The 19,203-nt window shown below is 48.9% G+C and overlaps 1 protein-coding gene across 1 annotated transcript in view; it reads right to left on the bottom strand.

Moving 5' to 3' along the window:
- SLC2A9 (solute carrier family 2 member 9) overlaps positions 1 to 19,203 on the bottom strand; it is a 274,455-nt gene that overhangs the window by 215,988 nt on the left and 39,264 nt on the right. Inside the window, exon 2 of the mRNA XM_023587389.3 lies at positions 3,433 to 3,505. The gene's annotated coding sequence lies outside the window, so the exon portion shown is untranslated. The remainder of the gene's footprint in view (positions 1 to 3,432; positions 3,506 to 19,203) is intronic.

Here is a 19,203-nt window from a genome sequence, read left to right as displayed (position 1 = left end):
GATGGGATGGGATGGGATGGGTCAAGGGAAGGCAGAATGATGTGTCTGCGCCCACCCTGCTGCCCCTCTCCAAGGGCTACATTCCCATTTTGGTTTCTATGAATCCCTGGGAGTGCCAGTCACACAGTTGACAGTGTTAAATCTCCCCGGAGCTCTGCCACATGGCAGCTCTGCAGGTACCTGAGGATGAAGATGGTCTCCAAATGATCATGTAAGAGCCAGGATTTGAAAAGACATGGGGCAACATAGAAAAAGTCATGTTGGAGTCACAGGCCTGGGTTCCAATCCTGATTTTGCCACTGTAACCCAGGACATGTTACTTAACCTGTGGATCTGTTTCCTTACCAACTAATTGAAGATAATTATCACTCTCCCATTTTATGATTGTCAGATGAGAGATGATGTAGATAAAAGGAACAGAGAGAAGCCTGCAAAATTCTTGGTGTCCTATGGATGGCATGTCACTCATTGAGAGAGAGAAGACTTGGAAAGTAATGGATTTGGGGGTGGGAGGAAATGAAGAGTTCTATTTAGGACATGTCCAGCTTGAGATGTTTGGGAGATAAGGGAGCGTGAATATCATGTAGGCATTTGGAAATAAGAGGCATGCTCCAAGTGGTCTGGACTGGAGATGAATTAAATGGTAATTACTGCCATGGGTTTAGAAAGATAAGGGATGGAAAATTGGCAAAGGAGACTGATTCAGCGAAAACAAGGAGAGCTAGGAATTAGGAATGACAAGACAAGGACTTTAAGAAGATGCGTGTCATCAGTTCCATTGGATGTTGACCAAGATGTGTCCAAATGAAGGCTGCTGGGACTACACTGAGAGCAGCTCAGGTGGAGGGCCTGGAGAGATCCTGGAGCATCTAGAAGAGGAGACTGTGTGCAGACAAGTGGCAGGCGGTGGGGTGAAGGGGTCAAATGAAGGACGAGGGTGAAAGTGTGTGTGCGATTGTAGAGTTAGAAGAGGGAAAATGGGGGGGCTTCTGTCTAATGGCATCTTTATTCTCAGTGAAGTGGAGGCAAAGTAACCAGCAGAAGGGGAGAGGGGAGGAGGCCAGGGGCAGGTTGGAGAAGCTGCGAGGTGGTCACTAGGGAGCTCTGGAGAGCAGCCTTAAAAGCCAGGCTGGTAGGATTGTGGGATGGCATGGGCGGTCCAGTCACAGCCCAGTAAGGGGGAAGGAAGAGGGTGGAGCTCACTGGGCTTGGGGGTCCATGAGGAAGGGACAGGATGAGTGACATTAGTGCCAAGGGACTGAAGAGTAAAAGTCAGCACTTCCATTGGCAGGTTAGACTGGGAGAAGATGTATTCGAGCCAGGGCCAGAGGGCGGCTTTTGTTGAGTTAGACATTGTCCATCCAAAGTTGGAATCACCTAGAATCCAGAGTCAGAGACGAGCCATCACGAATGTGGAGAAGTATGTACAGAAATGGGTGGGAAGAGAAGGGATGGCCTTGGGTGGGCATAAAAAGGTATTAAAGTTAATGACCAGGGAAGCAGATGTGGCTCAACTGATGGAGCACCTGCCTACCATATAGGTGGTCCAGGGTTCGAGCCCAGGGCCTCCTGACCTGTGTGACGAGCTGGCCCATGTGCAGTGCTGCCACACTCACGGAGTGCCATGCCATGCAGGGGTGTCCCCCGTGTAGGGGAGCCCCATGTGACAGGAGTGTGCCCCACACAAAAATAGCGCAGCCTGCCCAGGAGCGGCGCCACACACACAAAGAACTGACACAGCAAGATGACGCAACAACAACAAAAAAGAGACACAGATTTCCGGTGTCGCCGAGAATACATACAGACAGAGAAGAACACATAGCAAACGGATACAAGAGAGCAGACAACAGGGGGTGTGGGAAGGGGAGAGAAATATATAAAATAAATCTTAAAAAAAAAAGTTAATGACCAAGTGAAACAGAGGGTATTATGTGCATTACTTCAGTGTGATATCGCTAAGACAAGGAAATGGGGGCATGGAGCGGGGCAAAGCGTGTGCTCAGCGGATCTGACAGTCAGTTGGATAAAGCCTCTGTGTTGAGAGAGATGGGGTGTGCCCTTGCCCAAGGCCGTGGCTGAGAAACTGGAGCATTCTCTCCAGAATGCTGCCCACGGAGCACATTGCTGGCACCGAGAGGATGTGGGTGGCGGGTTGTGCTTCCTTCAGGGGTTGCGGCCAACTCCCATCCTCTCCAGTGGCCCTGGCCAGCAAGGAAGAGGAAGAGGAAGGGGCCTTCTGAGTCAATAAGGGCCCACACGCACAGGGGAGCTGTGTCCAAGAGAGGCTGGACTCGGGAGCTCCATTCACATCCCGGCTCTCCAGCTTTCTCATTGTGACTTGGGGAAAATGACTGAACCTCGCTGTTCCTCCGTTTCTCTATGGGTCGAGTGGGGACGGTAACAGAGCCACCTCATAGGGCTGCTGTGAGGGTTAAATGGGATAACGTGTGAGAACCACGTGGCGGATGCTCAAGGAGCCTGGGCGATCGCTATCCCCACCCGTCTCCCAGTGCGTGGCCCTTGCCAGACCCACAGCAGGTGTTCCCTACTTGGAGGGCCTCAGGCAATGGATGTGCTTTTAGGATTAGTTAAGGTAAAAGGAGGGGGCCCATTTTGTGGTTGGCTAGAGAATCCCAAAGGGCCTCAAAATAATTCTCCTAGGCTTAACTAGAAGAACACATGCATATATATATACATAGCCCGGGAGCCTAAATTAATAAGTAAAATACATAAAATAAATAAACACAAGCCCTGGGGGAGGTGAGGACTCCGACCACCCCCTTGTCAATCTGCGGTACCAGCAGTGTCACCGCTGTTCAGGGCTAATGCACCGCTGGAGCGGCTGCACCCAAACCCTGCGGCGCCCGCTGTGAGCAGGCGCGGCCCGGTCCCTTGACCCTGTCGCTTGACCCGCACCCCTCCCACGTCCTTGCATGCTCCACCTAAGATGCAGCCCTGCTGAGAAGAGCCCTGTGGTGCCAAGGGGACAGGCGGGCAGCTCTGACACCCCAACACACGCCCTGCCCCCTGAGTTCTCCCACTGCTGGACGCTCGGTTGTGACTTCAGTCCTAATTTTCAGGGCTAATTCTCTGCTGACTTTGGCAAGATAAGAAACTGAAAATGAGTGTGGAATATCGAGTGGCTTTAAAGAAAGAAAGAGAAAGAAAGAAAAAGAGATGACCTGCCCTTGGCGTGACAATCACAGCCATGCCCATTTATAATCAATTTCATTTTGATGCTCCCTTTTGTCGGGCAATACAGTAAACACTGAAGACTTTCCACACACGTTCTCCCTGAAGGAACACCAGGACCCCGTGAGGTTGATACCACTAGCCTCATTTTCCATACTCCTTGTCCCTGCTGCTTTTTAGGAGACTCGGTAATCATTGGAACCCTCCCCCAGCAGACCAACGTTGGTGAGTGTAACTTACCTGTTTCCTGGAATTTCCCTGGCTGTTCCAGTCTAAAGAGCAGAGTAAGCCTTATGGGTAGGTCAATGTCAACCTGGAAAATTGTGAAAGAAAACAGCATTAATGATTAAACGCCTCCAGCTGTTGCCATAAACATTCCCCTAATGCCTATCTTGATAAGTGATGAATTATTAACCGCTGATTATCGATGGCCAGCTCAGCCGATGAGTGCCAAGCCCACGTGTGTGTCGACAAGTTCTGGACCAGGCATCTGAAGGCAGGGGTGTCCCGGCAAAGCCACTGCTGACCAGCCCAGGGGCCTTGGCTCATGGCTTTGCCCTCTGGGGGTTGGACTCTTCTCTTTAAAATGAGGGCATGGCCAGCAGCAGGGCCGACCTGCCTGTGTTGTGGTTGTCATCAGTAGGATGACTTGTAAGAGTTGCAAAGCAGGACACAAATGAAGTGGCAGGTTGATACAAATCCAGAGGAACAACATGAGGGTTAGCTCTTCCTACTCTGAGTACAGGGGCAAACTCAGCCCATGGAGAAGTCCCTGAGTCCTGTCAACCGGGAAATTGCACCCAACATCATTGTTATTTTATGAATGCCACATTGCCCTCCTGGCCTCGTCTCCAGCTCTAAACTGACACTCACTTGCTAATCCTAATTCTTCAGAACTCTGGAGTGGCAGAGAGATGGGAGGAAAAGGGAAGGGGGAGCGGAGGTGACACTGGGCAGCTTGGGTCCACAGACAGAGGCGAGGGTGTGGGAAGAGAAACGTGATTCTCTGCATGGTGCACAGAAAGATGGGGGCCGGTAGTCCCACCTGCCAAGGAGAAGGATGCTGCACCTGGCTCAGGTGCGCGCTCAGGCCTGGGAGACAGCACACTCTGGGGAACCTGGGAAAGCCCATCCTATTCCTTGTGCATCACCTCAGAGCAACCCGGCCACCTCTCATGGCTAATCCTATTTCCCGACCACCTGGGTGTTGACAAAACGGTGACCCAGAGACCAGAAAGAAATCATCTGTCCCTGGCGCACATCTGTGGAGGTGCAATGAATTTGCCGGCAGGGTCTTTATCAGCCAATCTCCAGCGTAAAGATGACATTCCTAAAAGTGATAGTAAGTGATGGCCATGTGCCAGCTGGGCCCTCAGCCATAGCAGAGTTGCAGCTCCTACTCTCCAGTTTGTTGGACTTACCCAGGTCAGCTAATAGGGAGGTAAAGATGGTCAACCACCACAGCAGGGAACCAAGAGTGCCTACAATTGCAAGCAGGAGAATCACATCCATTGTCCATGTGGGATCTAAGCCCCCTCTTGATGTAGAGGTGGAGCAGACATCATCACCCAGAGTCCACAGGATGGAGGAATAAAATATGGATTAGAGTGGACTTATTGGTATTCTACTATAGAACTCTTGTGACTAGTAATGGAAGAAACTGTAGCATTGATCTGGAGAAATTGTCCTCCGTAGTTGCTGAGGGCAGGGAGAAGGAAGAAAAGATGTGATGTGGGGGCATTTTCGGGACTTGGAGTTGTCCTAAATGATATTGCAGGGACAGACGCTGGACATTATATATTCTGCCATAACTCACTGAATGAGCTGGGGGAGAGTGTAAACTACAATGTAAACTATAATTGGTGTGGTGCAGCAGTGCTCTAAAATGTATTCACCAAATGCAATGAATGTACCACGATAATGAAAGAGGTTGTTGATGTGGGAGGAGTGTGGGGGGTGTGTGTGTGGAGTATGTGGGAACCTCTTAAATTTTTTAATGAACATTTTTTGTGATTTATGTATCTTTAAAAAAAAAAGACAATTTTAATAATACAAAAAAAGAAAGATGGCATTTCTGTGCCCAGGGTGATCTCGGGTGCTCTCCACCGAGCTTAAGGAAATGCAAACACACCAAGATAGAGGTTGCTCCTGGGTTATGGGATTGCTTTCTCAGGCCTTTAAAATGTTTCATATTTATTCTCCTTCCCCCAACCTCCCTCCTGACTTCTTTTTTGCTGTAATAAGTCCTTCGCTGGTTCTGAACGGTTGGTTTAATGGTGTATAGGTAGACTGTAATACAATGTGAGATGCCTTGGATTCAAATCCCAGCCTGCTACTCCCAGCCATGTCCCACTGGACATGTCACTCAGCGCCTCAGGACCTTAGAAAGTGTGATACAGAAGGATGCAAGGTCATGTGCAGATCAGATGAGATGCTGCTCTTGCACTTGCCTGCCATGCTGTTACTATCATTGGGACATGTTTTATTTATACTATTTTTATTCTTATTTATTTATTGATTTTCCAGTGATTACAGAGCTCCTAGTAGGTGTCCAGCATAGTGCTAGATGCTGAGACGGCCTCAGAGAAGGTGATCCACAAGTTGAAAGGAGGAGCCAAGGGAGAGGACCTAACATTTAGCAAGTATCTGCTAGGTGCCAAGCATTTGTCAGGCTCAGCCTCACTGAATTCTAAGAGCAACCCACTGAGCTTTTATCATCTCTATCCAATGGCTGAGGATCCTGAGGTTCCAGAAGTGAGCCCACTTGCCCACAGCACCACAGCTTTCAGGGAATGTTGAGGTCTCAACCAAGACCACCCCATGACCAGAGCCCATGCTCGTTGCCCCTCCCCCTAGCCCTGTTCACTGCTGTTCCGTGGGAAAGCAGCTCACCAAGAGGGGGCCATCAGAGCGAGCCCACCCCCTGGGGGCCTTGGTGGTGGAGACCTCTCTCTTATCTCTTTTTGGCTGACCCAAGACCCAACAGACTGGCCGCATCCTTCTTACCTTCTCAAGGATTTCCTTCCTACCATTAGCCATTTCTCTTCAGCATCATCAATTTCTCCCTCTGCCAGACCATTGCAAGCTATGTACAAAAATGTCTTTGACTCCGTTAAAAAGAAAACAAAAACCTAACAAGTGTTGGCAAGGATGTGGAGAAATCAGAACTTCCGTTCACTGCTGGTGCGAATGTACTGACAGTTTGGGGGTTCCCAAAAGTTAAGCATGGAATTGCCACAATTCAATTCCTACACCAAAGAATTGAAAACTGGTATTTAATACATGAACACACATGCACAGCAGCACTATTCACAATAGCCAAAAGGTGGAAACAGCCCAAATGTCCATCAGCAGATGTGGTATTCTACAGTGGAATATTATTTTTCATACAAAGCAAAGCAGGCTACAACATGGAGGAGCCTTGGAAACATTTCGCTCAGTGAGAGAAGCCAGACACAAAGGTCATGCATTGTATGACTCCATTTCAATGAAAGATCTAGAATAGGAAAACCCACAGAGACAGAACACAGATTGGTGGCTGCAGAGCTGGGGGAGAGAGGCGCAGGGAGTGACTGCTTCACGGGTACAGGGTTGCCTTTTGGGGTGATGAAAATGTAGATCGTGGTGGTGGTTGTACAACCCTATGAATGTATTTAATGCGGCCAAATTGTTCACTTTTAAATAGCTAATTTTATGTGTGTGAATTTCACCTTTTTAAAAAACCTCACTTTGACCCCTGGCCTCCTGTTACCACCCCATTTCCCTACTCCCTATTACAGTAAAAGTCTCCCAAAGAGAATTCACTGTCTCCTCACTACCCACCCTCCATCCTCTCCTCAGCTCATGCCAATAGGGTTTTCGACCCACCACAGCACAAAAATTCCTCTCATCAAGGACACCAATGACCCATATCTTGTCAAACTCAATGGCCAATTCCTCATAACCACCCAGTAGCTTGGCTGAAGTTGACCACTCTTCTTCTTTCTGGATCCTTCTGGAAACTTCCTTTCCCCAGCTCAGCAGTGTGGTTTTAGCATGAAGAGCAGGCTTTTCCCCCTCCTCCCCCACTTCATTCTCGCCCTTCAAGTCTTTCCTCTTTCTCAGAAATATTTTCTCTCATCGCCTGGCTAAACCATCCCCACCCCCACCCATCCCCTTCTCTCTCGCTCATACACATGTCACCTTTTGTTTTCTTCAAGATACTTAGTATCTGAAGTGATCTTATTTGCCTCTTTGTCCTTGAGTTACTGTCTTTCTTCCCCTATAGACTCTACCTCCAGGAGGATAGGAACTTGCCTTTCTTACTGCGGCACCCCCATGACCCACCATGGGGTCAGTACGTAGCAGGTGCTCAGTGAATATCTGATAGCTGACTTAGCAGAGGGGCCCACAGCCTCTCCCCACCCTTGAAAGCTCAACTTGGATGAGAGTGCTTGGCATAGACTCGGCCTCTGGAAGGTTGAACCCCGCATTGGAACTGGGTTCTAACATGGAGGCAGGAGCCACTGAGCAGGCACTCACGGTGGCAGTGGTGGCACAGCCAGCGGCAGAGGTGGTTGCCCAGTGAAAGTCCAGACTTTGGCCCTGTGTGGCCAGTGGTGGCTCAGGAGCCTCCTACCCAGGCGGATTCCCTGCTACTTTCTTCCATGGTTTCTGCATATTTCCTGCCCCCTGGTTCTGTCATGAGCCTCCCATGCCTATCACATTTCTTTCCTCTCTAAGACCTGTGGGGTTTACTTGAGCTGCTTGTAACCGAATATTCGACTGGTCCATTTGGCTCCTTCCAGCTATTGTGGTTAGGCCTCTCTGGACCTCTAAACAGAGGCACCTGGACTAGACACTCTACAGCACCAAGCAATTTTGGTTTGGATTTGACAACGTGGGTGAAAAACAATCAAGAATAAAATACATCCTTTTTGATGAGAAAAGTCAATGAACTCATTGCAGCACTCAAGACTTTTTGAGAGTTTCAGTAATTTAAAAAGTGGATTTGAATGTTCTAAGCTGCAGACCATCCTCCTTGCTCATTAATTTGGTTTTAGCAGGAAAAGCTTGGCATTGGCATCCATACAGACGCATGTTCAAATCCTGGCTCCACTGCCAATGAGCAGTGTGACCAGAAGTATCTCCATTTCCATTTCCTTTCTGTAGCCCAGCGTAGCAAGTCCCTGCAAGGAACTAATGATAAGATGTGGACGTGACACCCAACACTTAGCAGACACTTGTAAATTGTAGCAATTTTTCACAGCTGCAAGTCAATCGTTCTTCAGAGGGTTCAAGATAAATATATATTTTTTAAGATTTATTTATTTATTTATTTATTTCTCTCCCCTCCCCCGCCCCTGCCCCGGTTGTCTGTTCTCTGTGTCTATTTGCTGTGTCTTCTTCTTTGTCTGCTTCTGTTGTTGTCAGTGGCACGGGAATCTGTATTTCTTTTGTTGCGTCATCTTGTTTTGTCAGCTCTCCGTGTGTGCGACACCATTCCTGGGCAGGCTGCAATTTCTTTCGCGCTGAGCGGCTCTTCTTATGGGGTGCACTCCTTGCACATGGGGCTCCCCTGCACAGGGGACACCCCTGCATGGCAGGGCTCTCCTTGTGTGCATCAGCACTGCCCATGGGCCAGCTCCACACGGGTCAAGGAGGCCCGGTGTTGAACCGCGAAACTCCCCATGTGGTAGACGGACGCCCTAACCACTGGGCCAAGTCTGCCCCCCGAGATAAATATTTATACTTAGCTGTTCATTCACAGTTTCTCCCTGGTTGCTTGGCCAGAGCTGCCTATCAAGACAGCAGTCTTTGATGGCATGGGGCAGGTGGCAATGACTTTGTTATTCCCACATGGTTTAGATATCCATGGAAAGATTCAGGGATCAGACAGACACTGATCAGCTCCAATATTCCTTAGAGCTAGAAAAGCTCACCTGAACTACATCCTGCACAAAGCCCTGGGGTAGGAGTGGGGGCTTGGGAACTGCCACCTGCAGGCACCAGGACCCAGCTTGGTGCCCATTTTGGTTCAGTGTGGGGATGATGAGCACCTGTTCTGAGTAGGTCCTGGGCAGGACATGGAGGCTAGAGCTTGCTGTGTTCACTGCCATACCTCCAGCACCCAGAATAGCACCTAGAACGTGGTAGGTGCTCCATAAATGTGTTTGGTTAATTAACCAACTAATAGAAGAAGGATGGAAGGAAATCCATATGCTGCTTAAAGGAATGAACAAATTAATGAATGGAACAGACCACTTGGCTTCTTTAAAGGAAAGAATGAATTAAGCCAACAAGTTAATATTGAAGAGGAAGGCATTTATGGAACAAAATGAATGAAACAGGTGGGGGTTACTTGGAATTGTATGCTCAGCAGTGTTCTGTACAGCTTCCTGCCTCCTCGACAGCACTCTGACCTGGAGGTTTAAGATCACAGGTGGATGGTGTTTCTTCCTTCCAGCTGGACAGGTGAGGTTTCTGAGATCCCCTTGACCTTGGAGCCCCCTGCTGCTGACCCCACCTTGCCAGCCTGGTCACACACTCTAAGGTTAGACTTGGAGCACTGAGGATGTCCCTCTCCCCCAAAGCAGCAAAGACTCTGGCCCTGCTCTGGGAGAAGCCGAGGGTCAGTGCCCCTGCTCCAGGGAGGGGAAAGGGTCCTTCCTCGCTACACGGGTCTTCAGTTCTTCCAGGCTCCTTCTTTACTGCTTCCGGCTGACAGTCACTCCTGTGGCTTTGTGGTGACTCCCCTTAGTGGGGAGCCAGCCCTCACTGGAAGCCAAGAGCACAGGCACCTTAGCCTTCCCTGTGAACTGTTGCTCTTCCCGGTCTGCCAAGGCTGGGGCCAGGGCAACAGGATGGGGAGGAAAAACAAAGTGAAATCCAAGGGCTGAAGGGCAAAGAAGTCCCAGGGAGCTGGGCGTGGACGGCCATCGGAAGCTGTTGCCCTTTCTGTCCATCTGGTTCCTGAGAAGCCGCTGCTGGGGATGGGGGCCAGCAGAGACCAAAAGGGAGTCGTCTCCCTTTGGGACTGGAGTGAGGAGGGTTGCCTCTCTGACATGGAGAGGGCAAGCCAAGGAGCAGAGGGCAAAGGGGCAAAAGAGGGGAGGGCAGAGCCAAGACGGGCGAAGTCCAGCTGACATCACTGCTCCGCCCGGGCTGGCAGGACGTGACCACGTTGTTCTGCTTCTGTAGTTTTGAGTGAGCTCCTGGACTGCAAACCTCCCGGCTGTGCTCTGAGGAGCAGCCGCAGCACTGGGCACCTTTGCACTACATGTTGCCAAGCAAGCTCTCCCTGGGAAGGGAATCCATCCATCACTCCTTCACTCACTCATTCTCTCACTTCTTTGTGCACCAGGCCCTTCAGCTGACTACTGGAGATACAGAAACAAATCAAGGAAGGGAGCTGGACAAGCAAACAGGGAACTTTAAAACAGCATGGAAAGAGGTAGCAAACATTTAGTGAGTGTGTACCAAGGTCCAGGCACTGTTCTAGAAGCTGGGGCTGGAATAGTGACCCAAACAGATGAAAGTCCTTGCTCTCATGGAACTTAAATTCTACTGAGGGGAGACAGATCATAAACAAAATACCTAAGGAAATAATATAATATATTTGATTGTGATAAGAGGTGTGGGGGAAAAAAGCAGATTAAGGAAGAGGGGTGGGAGGGCTGGGGTGGGAGTGGAGTTGCAAAATTTATAAAGATTGTTCTGGAAGGTGTCACTGGAAGAGTGAATTTGAGCAAAGACTTGAAAGCAGGAAAGAGGCTGAGCCATATGGATCATGGGACTTTGTTTTACACAAACCACGGATGTGAGAGGCTTTGGGAGCCAGAGAGGAGCCCCTGACCTTCCCCAGCAGCCCAGAGGGAGGGTTCTCTGGGGTTTGAGGGGAAGGAGATCTCAAGCAGAATGACCTTCAGGAGAAGGGCCAAAAGGGTGAGGGAGCTCATGGTTCTGGGAAGGATAAGAATGCCCCTTGGCTCTAGGACAGGGTGAGAGGGCAGGGAAAGTGAGAGAGACTGTGCCAGTTTGAAGTTTGTTTATGAAACCCAAAGGACTATATTCTTAAACTAATCCACCCTGTGGGTGTGGTACTCTTTCACTGCATTAGATTCACTTTGATTAGATCACTTTCAATTAGATTGCTTTAGGGCATTTGATTGGACCATGTCAGTGAGGTGTGATGCAGTTGGGTCTCTGTCCTCTTCCTGGGTCTTACATAAACTGAGAACACACAGAGAGACACAGAAAAAGACAACCACCACCATCTGTACCCTGCCGTGTGTGAGAGAGGACTCAAGGATTGCTAGCAGCCAAAACTGAAACCTGAAGCCTCCAAGAGGCTGGGGCAACAGAGCAGCTCAAGGCTGAAGAGGTGAGTCATACCTGATCACCCACAACTGGGCTCTTGGAGACAGTGAGCCTGGAGGGGAAGGCGAAACCTTGGCAGAGATTGGCCACCATCTCGCTTTGCCACATGACAGGTCACTAGGATCACCTGATCAGCTGATTTTGGTGAGAAAAGCATCTCTGATGGTTGCCTTGATTTGGACGTTTTACCACCTCAGAACTGTAAGGGTTTACCCTAACTAAAATCCCCAGTATAAAAAGCCTACCCACTTCTGGTATTTTGCATAGGCAGCCCTGTGGCAAACTAAATCAGAGACCTTTCCAGAGAGGTAAGCGGAACAAGAATGTGGGACCAGCCGAGACGCTTGGACTGGGTCCTGCCAGCAAGGAGTAGAAAGGCAGAGGGACTGAGGTTAAGATGCCAAAGCCACGGGAAGCGGACTTGGCTCAGAGGATAGGGCATCTGTCTACCACATGGGAGGTCCGCAGTTCAAACCCTGGGCCTCCTTGACCCGCGTGGAACTGGCCCATATGCAGTGCTGATGCATGCAAGGAGTGCCCTGCCACGCAGGGGTGTCCCCCGTGTAGGGAGCCCCACGCGCAAGGAGTGCGCCCCGTAAGAAGAGCCACCCAGCGAGAAAGAAAGTGCAGCCTGCCCAGGAATGGCGCCGCCCACACGGAGAGCTGACACAACAAGATGATGCAACAAAAAGAAACACAGATTCCCATGCTGCTGACAACAACAGAAGCGGACAAAGAAGACGCAGCAAATGGACACAGAGAACAGACAACTGGGGTGGGGGAGGGGGAAAAGGGGAAGAAATAAATACATCTTTAAAAAAAAATCCTATATGACTGGGGTCCTTTAGAGGGGGGAGAAGACCCAGACACAGGGAGAAGGGGACGCGCCGCTGGAAGAGGTGGACTTAGGGTGAGGAACGTGAAGGATGGCCAGCAAACACCCAGAACGCTCTGCAGGCTTCAGAGGGAGCGCGGCCATGCTGACACCCTGGTTTCAGACTTCTGTTCTCCAGAAACCGTGAGACAGTACATTTCTGTTGTTTGAGTCACCCAGTTTGTGGTACTTGTTACTGCAGTCCTAAGAAACTAAGGCAAAGGGCACACACTGGGTCAGCACAACGCCCTCCTTTTGCAGACGGGAAACTTGAGGTGCAGGGATTTGCCCTCAGGGGCACAGCCAGCGCGGAAGCAGAGGCAGGGCAGGAAAGCAGCGCCTGGGCTTCTCCCACCTCAGGAAGGCCTGGTCCATTCCCCACCGCTGCTCCCCACTGGCATTCAATTATTGCAGCCCCCTCATTCTTGAAAGAGTTGAGAAAGCGGACACTAAAAGCAGATGAAGCAGCACTAATACAGTAAGATGGAATGAATAAGCCATGACTAAGAATCACGAAATGGCAGGGGTGAGATAATTGTAGCAGAAACAGGTTAGAGACGGTTTGCAGCCACGGAGGATTCAATTTCCCTCTTAGTGGCCTAGACTCCTGATTCCCTGCAGGAAGTTCTCAAACATGGGGTTATCATTTCAGGAACATGGATAGGGTCCCTAGAAAGGAGTCCTTCAAGCATAGCTAGAGTTACTGATCTGGGAATTTGTCTTCAACCGCAACCTGTGAAACAGCCTTGGTAAGTAGTATCCCCAAGGCTGAAAGGCTGGAACAAGTCCAGATCCACCACCATCCCAGCCAAGGGGGTTCTACCAGGTGGAGCCCAGGGAAGAGACCCCAGAAGGAAAGGAGGTCACCCCTTCCTTTGCAGGCTTCAGCTTCCACTCCAACATGGCTTCCTTTCAGCTAAGAGCAATTGTAATTCCCAGTTCCCAAGCCAGAGTACATTGAACTGAATTGAACAGAAAGAATCCTTTTAAAGGTATTCAGCATAGCCACTGAAATGAATAAGCTGGACCTCAAACACGTTTGGTACAGAAGCAAAGATGGGAATTAATAAGCATTCAGCTTGCACTATACCAAGCAATAGCTGCCACTTACTAGGAGCCTTTCCTGGGCTAGGACCTTTCAATACACTATTTTGTTTCATACGTCAATCATCCTGCAAGGATCCATTTTGAAGATGTAGAAACAGATTCAGAGAGGTTAAGAGGTCTGCCTGCTGCCAAGTAGCTGCACCAAGCTGGACGACTTTACATGCAGACCCTTGCCGGGGGTGTCGATCAGGTGCAGCTATTTCCCTTTCCCTTTGACACTTCCGCAGTCACCAAGCACCCACTGAGCCTGTGCCAAGGGTGTGGTGGTGAATAAGTGATATGGTGTTCTTGAGATGGTCAACCTTCTGCACAGCAAATATGGAAGATTCTAGACATGACAGTAACCCACCATCCTGTAATCCATCTGAACCCGAAGCTTTCTGCAAGTTACAGCCCAGGAAGCTCTCCTGCCAAATGTACCCTCACACTCTGTTCATGCATCTCTGTCTCCTTCCCATCCTGGGGACCTGGTCTGGTCATGCTAAGTGAAGCCTTCCTGCCCACGATGAGCATGGAGCTTCTCCCAAAGAGCCCCTAGTCCTTTCAGAATGGCAGCCCCCGTGCCCCTCCCTGTCCTGGGGTGAAGCATCAGCTCTTTGCAGTTGTCAGTCTTCTTGGTGGACATCGACGTCGTCAGCTGGCCAAGGTCCTCCCTGTTTTGAGGGCAGACCATGGCATTCCTCCTTTCCTCCAGAGTATGGCCTTGACCTTTGCAAAATGAGTGTCTTCTAAATGGCCTCTGGAGGACCAGGGCCTCTTCGACTGATAAGAACATGGATTTTCTGGACGGTTCCCTGAGAATTCTGATTTAATCCATCTGGGGTGGGGCCAGGGTATCTGAATCTTAGCAAGCACCACCCATCCCCTCCAGATGATTCTGATGCCTTCAAACAAACTATCAGCTTCTCACTGTTACCCACCCCCCTTCGCCAGCTCAATCTCTAAGAGCTGGAAAGTTATAGAGAACCCACAGCCATGGCTGCTCAAGTCGAAAAATCACACAGTTTCTACCATGCCAGGGCAGAGAAGTGGTCTGAATTGAGGCATGGGGCGATGGGACTCTGTTTGCTTGCTGGTTTGTAGCATCCATAAGAAGAGGCTTTCCGAGGACTGGCATAGGGAATAAACATGTTCAGATGAGCACATCGCTCTGCAAACTATCTGGTTTTACTACATTCACTGCTGTCATTAATTCCCTCTGGTTTCTTCCAGGATAAGAACAAAGGAATAGTTTCACTCTTATCAGAGAAGCCAAGTTTTAATCAGCATTATAAAGATCAGATTTTCATTATTCCATCATTTGCATGGTTAATAGGCCAGCCCATGACCTTTCATTCCTGGCAAAGCCTAATTGCTCAAAAGCTGTGCACAGTTTGAAAACAGGCTACATTGTTTATGGATCCCATCTAACTAGCTTCAGATTTCCAGGCCAGCTAACAAGCAATGAGATGCACTATGTGCTTTGCAAAGTGAGAAAGGCAGTGTCTCTGCTCCTGGGCTCCCCGAGGCAGCTCAGGCAAAGAGGCTGACTGCCAGAGGGGGTTAGGAGGATGGGCTTAGCAGGATGTTTGAAGCCCATAGGTTCCCCAAAACCTGTTTTATTTTTCAAGCAAAAATGGTGAAAGCCCTGGCTATGAAACCCTACAATGTCAGTCCTGACAACGAAGGGGCCCGTGTAGAACACCTTTGCTTTAGAAACGACGAAACAAAGACTCTGCATGTAGGTGGCTGGGGAGCAAGGTCCGAGGGAGATGCCACGTGTCCTGTGGCTGGCTTTGTTCTAGAACCTGAGCATGATGGAGACTGCAGTGAACAAGATGAGCTCTGCCCCTGGGACCGCACTGTGGATGGGGGTGGGCAGAGCGCAGACGTAGAGAGAACCTTCTGGTGGGCTGTGATCCATTCTCTAGTAGAGGGAGAGCAGGGGCCGGGTAGGAGGGAAGCTGCCCTGTTGTGTGATAGCCACCCATTCACTCACTCATTCATTCATGTTCGTTCAGTTATGTCCATCGAGCATGTCCTCTGCACCAGGCCCACATGTCCTAGTCCTGATGGACCAGAGCTGACCAGGCAAAGTACCAGTCCCACCACGCCAAGGCAGAGTCAGATATAGAGCAGCCACATACTTTAAAAGGTATTTCAGTACAACTATGGCATATTCTAGAAAGCAGTATACAGTGATATGGGAGGCAGTATCAGGAGATTGTGCCCTAATCCAAAGAGCACGGATTGCCTGGGCAGCTGGGGACAGTGGGGAGGGTCAGGCCAGGCTAAGAGCAGCAAGCAGGAAGCCCAGGGGCTGGAGGTGCCTGTGCCTGAGAGTGTGAGACCCCAGCGTGGCCGGAGCCCAGAGGGCCAGGAGGGGCAGGCTTGGCATCTGGCAAGGCAAGGCCCGCCTGGGAGACAAGGATGGAGAAGGGGCTTTATCCTAGGGGCACCGTGAAGTATTGATGGTTTCTAAATGAGAGGAGGGGGGAGGAGGGCCGCGATGTCCAGGTCAGTCTTTACAAAGGGCTGTCAGGATTATTGGGAGGGTTGGGGGGAGGCGGGTGGACAGTGACAGAGTGGAAGCAGGAAGACCAGCTTTGGTCCACAGAAGAGATGATGGAGGCTTAGACCAGGCAGGGGCCGGGACTAGCAAACGACTCAGGGGGTTCCAGGCATGGCAGGGGATGATGCACGTACAGCCCACAGCGCAGTGATGCCAGGTGCGCCGTGAACCCGAGAGGCGCGCCAACCTCCTGTGTCATCTGTTCTGCCCTCCAACCGCATCTGGGAGCCCACAGGGATCCTCTTCTAAATCTCGCCAGGAAGAGTCTCTTGAAGCGAAGCTAGAGCAGTGCAGTGGACAGCACATGAATGTTGGCTTCTGAGCAACGCTAGGTTCCAATCCCCATGGCTTAGTCACACAACCCTGAACAAGGGATAGAACTCATCTGTGGCAAACTTCTAGGCCAAGAAATGTAGCAGCTGGCTCAGCAGAGGCCCTGACTCTCAATGGAGCTGCAACACCTACTCTCCAGTTCATTGGTCTCACCCAGGACAATTAACACGGGGGTGATGATGGACAACTACCATACCAATGACAACTACCATACCAGGACAATTAACATGGGGGTGATGATAGATAACTACCATACCAAGGACAACTACCATACCAGGACAATTAACATGGGGGTGATGATGGACAACTACCATACCAGTGACAACTACCATACCAGGACAATTAACATGGGGGTGATGATAGATAACTACCATACCAATGACAACTACCATACCAGGACAATTAACATGGGGGTGATGATAGATAACTACCATACCAAGGACAACTACCATACCAGGACAATTAACATGGGGTTGATGATGGACAACTACCATACCAGGACAATTAACATGGGGTTGATGATGGACAACTACCATACCAGGACAATTAACATGGGGGTGATGATAGATAACTACCATATCAAGCAAGAGAGTCCCATCCATCAGCCCTATGAGATCACTCAATTAGAGGTGAGTAGACATCACCATCCCAGAATTCTCAGGATTGGGGAATGAACAATGGACTAAAGTAGGCTTACTGGTATTCTACTATAGGCTTATTGTGATTCTAGCAATGGAAGAAATTATATCAATGATGTGGAGGCAGTGGCCATTGAAGGTTCTGAGGGCAGGGGCAGGGGAACCAGGTATAATATGGGGACATCTTTGGGACTTGGGAATTGTCCTGAATGACATTGCAATGACAGATACAGGCTGTATTAGTCAGCCAAAGGGGTGCTGATGCAAAACCAGAAACTGGTTGGTTTTTATAAAGGGTATTTATTTGGGGTAGGAGCTTACAGATACCAGGCCATAAAGTGTAAGTTACTTCCCTCCCCAAAGTCTGTTTTCACATATTGGAGCAAGATGGCTGCCAATGTCTCTGAGGGTTCAGGCTTCCTGGGCTCCTCTGGGCTCAGCTCCTCTGTTTCGTCCACAAGGTCAGCTGTAGACTATGAGGCTCTCTAGGCTTTGCCTCTCTCCACAAGGTCAGCTGTAGACTATCTGGTGAATGGCTGTGTCTCTCTCCCTGGGGCTCCAGCTTCAGCACAAAACCCCAACATCAAAACTCCAACATTAAAATCCCCTCAACTCTGTCCTTTGCCATGCCTGTTATCTGTGAGTCCCCACCCACCAAAGGGTGGGGACTTAATGTCCTACTGGCATAAGAGTTTTACCTGATTACTTAATTAAGTAAATCTCTGAATCCAATATAATCTAATATGCCCAGATGAAAAGATCAGTTTACAAACATAATCCAATATTTCTTTTTGGAATTTATCAATAATATCAAACTGCTACACAGGCCATTATAAATCTTGCCATAACCCTACAGAATTGTGTGGAAGAGAGAGTAAACTACAATGTAAACTCTAACCCATGCTTGGTGGCAGTGCTTCAAAATGTGTTCATCAATTGCAATGAATGTAACACACTAATGAAGGATGCTGTTGATGTGGGGAAATGTGGGAGGTGTGGGGAACGGGGCATATGGGAATCCCCTATATTTTTTATGTGACAGTTGTATAATCTAAGTATCTTTAAAAGAAAAAAAAGATATCATTTCACACCTATCAGATAAGCAAAAGGTAAAAAGTCTGAAAATACTAACTATAGTAAGGACATAGAATGCTGAGAATTTCTCATTCGCTGCTAGTAGAAGTAAATCTTCACTTTAGAGAGTAATTTGGCACTATCTCATAAAGTTCAACATGTGCATACCCTTTGAGCCAGCATTCCAGTCCTAGGTCAACGCCCTATAAATTCTTGCTCCTGTACAAAAGGATATACTCAAGAATGTTCATAACAGCATTGTCTGAAATGACAAAAAAGGCAAACACTCTAAAGGTCCATCAACCTTAAATCTTAACCTCAAATCCTCAGAGGAATGATTTTTAATCCAATCATAACATAATTGCACAAATCACAGAATTTCAAGGTCAGTGTTCCTTTCTCAGAAAGATTTCCAGTGCTTATAATTTAATATTACCTTGTTGTATCCCCTGCATGTATGTAAGTGTAAACATCGCAAATAGTAAGCTGTGTGGGTCTCTGCTTCCCACATCGGCTCATGGGGTTGACCTGCCTTGTTGAATGCACCATGGCTCAGGTACTGGCCCTCAGTTATGGAAGCCAGAAACTTGATTTGTCACTTCACTAAGGATGGCTCTATGTCCCTAGGACTCCCATCAAGAGACTGACAGATAAGATCAGCATATTGATTTATTAATTCATAATGGTATGTGGAACTTCTTGGGGGTCATGGGAAGCCTGATTATAATTAGAAGATTTATTGATGAGTATGGAGTTGGCTGCATTCAGATAAGATGCATTCACTAGCACATAAGTGCCTCGAGGGCAAAGATTTTTGTCTGATCTTTCCAACTGCTCTAATTCCAAAGACACACCTAATACAATAAAAATCCGTTAAATAAATGAAAAAATAAATTGAATCACACAGTGTGTTATCTTTTGTGTCTGGCTTCTTTCCTTCTGCAGAAGGTTTCTGAGGTTCATCATATTCTTCAGCCTTCTTCTTGATAAATCTTCATTTGCCTCCAAGGCACTATGCTCTTTTTGTTTTCCTTTGCCTTCCTGGTTGCTCCTTTCCTCCAGAGCCAGAAATATTC

The sequence above is a fragment of the Dasypus novemcinctus genome, chromosome 1 (genome assembly GCF_030445035.2).
Source record: "Dasypus novemcinctus isolate mDasNov1 chromosome 1, mDasNov1.1.hap2, whole genome shotgun sequence".
In the NCBI taxonomy this organism is placed as follows: Eukaryota; Metazoa; Chordata; class Mammalia; order Cingulata; family Dasypodidae; genus Dasypus; species Dasypus novemcinctus.
Note: the sequence above shows the minus strand (reverse complement) of the source record. Positions and strands in the feature narration are given on the sequence as shown.